Source organism: Trachurus japonicus, chromosome 18 (assembly GCF_045865225.1).
Source record: "Trachurus japonicus isolate A0001 chromosome 18, Traja_1.0".
Taxonomy (NCBI): domain Eukaryota; kingdom Metazoa; phylum Chordata; class Actinopteri; order Carangiformes; family Carangidae; genus Trachurus; species Trachurus japonicus.
In genome coordinates, this window is record NC_140924.1 from 6,845,783 (window position 1) to 6,851,782 (window position 6,000).

The following is a 6,000-nucleotide window of genomic DNA, read 5'->3' on the forward strand; positions in this document are numbered from 1 at the left end:
CACTTGAAATAAGTAGAATCTGACAGTGGAGCAAATTTTTCATCCTTATTACGAGCACAAAAAACCTGCTTTCAATGGCAGATTATTCTACTTATTTCAAGTGAAAATGTGTTTGAAACACGTGAAAATGATCTAAAACAAGTTAATTTTTAGGTGATGAGTCTTATTTTAAGTGGAAAGAGATTAGTTTTGACTAGAAATGAGACATTTTGACAAGAAATAAGACAAATATTCTTGCAAAGATTTTGTGTTTTTGCAGTGTTCATCAATAAGTCTCTACTGAACAACTGACCGACAGAAAAGTGAAAACAGTATCTATATAACATGTAGCGGTACTCACACTTGTCGACCTTGGCAGCCTTCTCATCAGCAGCAGCTGGACAGAGACAGAGAACAACAACCGCTGTGTTTGAATCTGAGCCGGACAGAAACACAACAACCGTAGAAAACGTCAGAAATACTCACCAGCAGCAGATTGAGTCAGAGCCACCAGGGCCAAGACCAGCACAGACAGAGCCAGAGTCTTCATGTTGGAGGGTACAGATGTTCTACAGATGTTCACCACAGTAACTAAACAAAAACCTTGAGGACAGACAAAGAGACAGACGGGTCAGTCAGACGTCTACTGATGAACAGGTGAAAACGACTCGAGAACAAACCTGCTGCAGGATCAGCTTCAGTCGTTGGATGTGGATCTGCTGAACCAGGACCAGCTCTTAAATACTCTGAGTGACGCGGTGCACGGTGACAGAAAGTCAAACATTGTGTCTCCAAATATTAAAAATCTGCTTCATCATACGATTCGTTGAATAATGTCCCTGTTCTTTATCTAAGGACATGTCGCCCAGAGCGTTTAGGCAGGAAGTCAAAGTCATATTTGATGTCCTCTCTAGAAAAACATTGGCTCATTACACTTATTGAAATAAACTTTATCGGACACATTTCTGTTTTTATGTTAATTCCATGTCCTCAAGTGTGAAGTATAAACCACTGAGGGGCTGCTATACTGGTATTGTTGTCCTTTGAATGAGAGGTAGAGGCTCAGCAGACGTTCATGCAGTTACAAGACATCAGAGATGGACAGAGTACTCGATCCCAGTACTTGAGTAGGAGTACAATACTACTGGTCAAAATTTACTCCGTTACAAGTAAAAGTAGCTCAGTCGACATGCTACTCGAGTAAGAGTAAAAAAGTACATGCTTTTAAAGGTACTTTAAGTAAAAGTAAGAGTAAATTTCTTATTTTTCACATCAATGAATGACTCTAATTGTTTCTAAATGAATTTAAGGAGCTTTTAACTCTTGTTAGTGAGAATGAACTCTTTGAAAGCAGCTGCACTGATGTGCTGCTTTTAGGGGTTCGGGTTTCCTTCTCTGACAAACACAGCTTGTGTTCAAGTATTATTCAAGTAGTATTTTAGAAAAAAAAATAAAAATAAAGAGCAGACCTGAAAGTAACGAGTACTTTTCAGCCTTCCTAGAAATTACTCGAGTAAAAGTAAAAAATATTTGTCTTGGAAATGTATTCAAGTAAGAGTAATAAGTACCAAAGAAATCTAATACTCAAGTAAAGTACAAATCCTCTGGATATGTACTTAAGTACAGTACTCAAGTAAATTTACTCCGTTACTGTCCACCACTGCAAAACATTTATTACAATCTTCAGGTTTGGTTGAATATTGGAATATTTGGAATATTGTCTTCACCAATCTATAACCACACTTACACTCGACCAAAAACTTGTATGTACAAAACAAAAAAACAAACAAATGTTGGCCACAATGCGACGACGGTCAAAAACTGTGCACTTTAACCTGACAAGTCATTAGCTCTTCCTCTTTGTAACAGTTTCCATGCACTACACGCCACCTTACATTACCAAAATAAAACATCCATATAAACATGAAAACAAAAATGGCTTTAACAAATACACCAACAATCATTTGTTGAAAGTTGAAAGTAACCGGGAAAAGTTTCCACAAATTTCTAAAAGCTGTTCACTTTTGTTGTTTAATTACAATAAGAAAGAAAGAAAGAAAATTCTATTTTGAGGAGACAAAGAGGGAATCAGCTTTTAGAAATAAAGAGGTTGAATTGGTATTCAAGAGCGCCATCATGTGGCCTCACTGTAACAACAGCTGGAAGGTCTCGGGAGTGGAGAGAGCAAGATTTACAAAATGTATTAAATATTTCAAACTCAAAACTCTAAGTGAGAGAGGAGAGGACTTCTGTGTGAGGTGTGAGTATTTCTTTGTGATTTTAAACTAAGTATTATGGATATTCCAGCAAGTTACCAACAGGAGCCTCATCTGCTCTGATCTGGCTGCACTCAGAGACTCACAGTTCAAATACTGTAAGTCTCTCTGCTGTGTTGATCACATGACATGAGAGAGGAAAAGTTTATCTACATTTGTGGAGAAAATTGTGTGTGCAGTGGTGATATTTGCTATGGGGAATGTGGACAAGCACCACAAATAATAATAATAAAAAAACTGTATTATATTACTAGGCTATTCAGTGTATTGGACTTACATTTTAGTTGTATTTTAATGTAAATTCAGGGACACTTATTGTAAAGTTCCAAATTTGTCAGAAATGCTCATGTGCTTTGAAATGTTATGAATCAAAAACTGTTGAAGATATGAATATGTTGAGTAAATGTTCAACAGTTACATTTTTTGTGAACATTTAAGAAGTTGGATGAAGTCTGTAGCTGAAAGTATGTAGAAGTAGTTCAAGTTGAAAGCTGTTGAAGATTTTTAGAGTTTGCCTGCTCTCATTCATTTCCTATGAGAGAAAAATTGCAGAAAAAGTTGAATAGTTTAAGTATAAAGAGTATGAAAAACATAAACCGTAGCAATAAAGTCCAGAAAAAGCTGCACATTTTTTACATTGAAGGAGTTATCTTGAAATAATCAACAGTGTGGGAACAGCTCAATGACTGAGCTTGTTTCATGTTTCTTTGTCACAAAAAGAGTGAGAAACCAACAACTTGTTTCATTGCTTCAACGTATTTATTTTTCACACAAGACAGAAAGAAACGATTGACTCTACAGAATCAAACGGTGCTAAGAGCTTCACAGCCATAGAGAGGAAACACAAAGGTGAGATGGATCACTCTGCTTCTCATCCAGACGTCCACCATGATGTCTGGTTTGCTGGTTAACACCATCACTTAATGTAGGCACTGTCGTCCTTGGCCTTGTAATATTTATCTGCTTTTGCGTCATCAACATAATCTGCAGGACAATTAAAGACACAATGACAAACACAGGAGAGAGTGAGCACCTTTACTCTGTATTTACTGAACCAAATAACATTTCATACAAGTATAATGCACAAGTGAAAATGTTAAATTACCGGCTGCCAGCGCCACGACAGACTCAGCGACAGAGTCCACCCCTGTTTATCCAGAACCAGATGAAATATCAAACATTAGTGTCAAATTGTGTGAAGTCTCTAGTTTGTCCTCGAAGTCCAAGGGGACATTTGTACCAAATGTGAAGAAGGACGAAACCGTGACTTGTCAATACGACCTTTGTCCATTGACCTTCGTCATCAAGTTCACTGCAAAAACTCAAAATCTTACCAAGACTATTTGTCTTATTTCTAGCCAAAATTTCATTTCTAGTCAAAACAAATCTCATTCTACTTAAAATAAGACTCATCACATTAAAAAGTAGCTTGTTTTTAGACACTTTTTACTTCTTTCAAACAAATTTTCACTTGAAATAAGTAGAAAAATCTGACAGTGGAGCAAATTTTTCATCCTTATTACGAGCACAAAAAACCTGCTTTCAATGGCAGATTTTTCTACTTATTTCAAGTGAAAATTTGTTTGAAACACGTGAAAATGATCTAAAACAAGTTAATTTTTAGGTGATGAGTCTTATTTTAAGTGGAAAGAGATTAGTTTTGACTAGAAATGAGACATTTTGACAAGAAATAAGACAAATATTCTTGCAAAGATTTTGTGTTTTTGCAGTGTTCATCAATAAGTCTCTTACTGAACAACTGACCGACAGAAAAGTGAAAACAGTATCTATATAACATGTAGCGGTACTCACACTTGTCGACCTTGGCAGCCTTCTCATCAGCAGCAGCTGGACAGAGACAGAGAACAACAACCGCTGTGTTTGAATCTGAGCCGGACAGAAACACAACAACCGTAGAAAACGTCAGAAATACTCACCAGCAGCAGATTGAGTCAGAGCCACCAGGGCCAAGACCAGCACAGACAGAGCCAGAGTCTTCATGTTGGAGGGTACAGATGTTCTACAGATGTTCACCACAGTAACAAAACAAAAACCTTGAGGACAGACAAAGAGACAGACAGGTCAGTCAGACGTCTACCGATGAACAGGTGAAAACGACTCGAGAACAAACCTGCTGCAGGATCAGCTTCAGTCGTTGGATGTGGATCTGCTGAACCAGGACCAGCTCTTAAATACTCTGAGTGACGCGGTGCACGGTGACAGAAAGTCAAACATTGTGTCTCCAACTATTAAAAATCTGAAATAATAATGCCCCTGGTGTTTATCGAAGGACATGTCGCCCAGAGCGTTTAGGCAGGAAGTCAAAGTCAAGTTTGATGTCCTCTCTAGAAAAACATTGGCTCATTACACTTATTGAAATAAACGTTATCGGACACATTTCTGTTTTTATGTTAATTCCATGTCCTCAAGTGTGAAGTATAAACCACTGAGGGGCTGCTATACTGGTATTGTTGTCCATTGAATGAGAGATAGAGGCTCAGCAGACGTTCATGCAGTTACAAGACATCAGAGATGGACAGAGTACTCGATCCCAGTACTTGAGTAGGAGTACAATACTACTGGTCAAAATTTACTCCGTTACAAGTAAAGTAGCTCAGTCGACATGCTACTCGAGTAAGAGTAAAAAAGTACATGCTTTTAAAGGTACTTTAAGTAAAAGTAAGAGTACATTTCTTATTTTTCACATCAATGAATGACTCTAATTGTTTCTAAATGAATGTAAGGAGCTTTTAACTCTTGTTTCTGAGAATGAACTCTTTGAAAGCAGCTGCACTGATGTGCTGCTTTTAGGGGTTAGGGTTTCCTTCTCTGACAAACACAGCTTGTGTTCAAGTATTATTCAAGTAGTATTTTAGAAAAAAAAAAGAGCAGACCTGAAAGTAACAAGTACTTTTCAGCCTTCCTAGAAATTAACTCAAGTAAAAGTAAAAATATTTGTCTTGGAAATGTATTCAAGTAAGAGAAATAAGTACCAAAGAAATCTAATACTCAAGTAAAGTACAAATCCTCTGGATATGTACTTAAGTACAGTACTCAAGTAAATTTACTCCGTTACTGTCCACCACTGCAAAACATTTATTACAATCTTCAGGTTTGGTTGAATATTGGAATATTTGGAATATTGTCTTCACCAATCTATAACCACACTTACACTCGACCAAAAACTTGTATGTACAAAACAAAAAAACAAACAAATGTTGGCCACAATGCGACGACGGCCAAAAACTGTGCACTTTAACCTGACAAGTCATTAGCTCTTCCTCTTTGTAACAGTTTCCATGCACCACACGCCACCTTACATTACCAAAATAAAACATCCATATAAACATGAAAACAAAAATGGCTTTAACAAATACACCAACAATCATTTGTTGAAAGTTGAAAGTAACCGGGAAAAGTTTCCACAAATTTCTAAAAGCTGTTAACTTTTGTTGTTTAACTACAATAATAAAGAAAGAAAGAAAATTCTATTTTGAGGAGACAAAGAGGGAATTAGCTTTTAGAAATAAAGAGGTTGAATTGGTATTCAAGAGCGCCATCATGTGGCCTCACTGTAACAACAGCTGGAAGGTCTCGGGAGTGGAGAGAGTGCAGCTTAAAAAACGCAAGATTTACAAAATGTATTAAATATTTCAAACTCAAAACTCTAAGTGAGAGAGGAGAGGACTTCTGTGTGAGGTGTGAGTATTTCTTGGTGATTTTAAACTAAGTATTATGGATATTC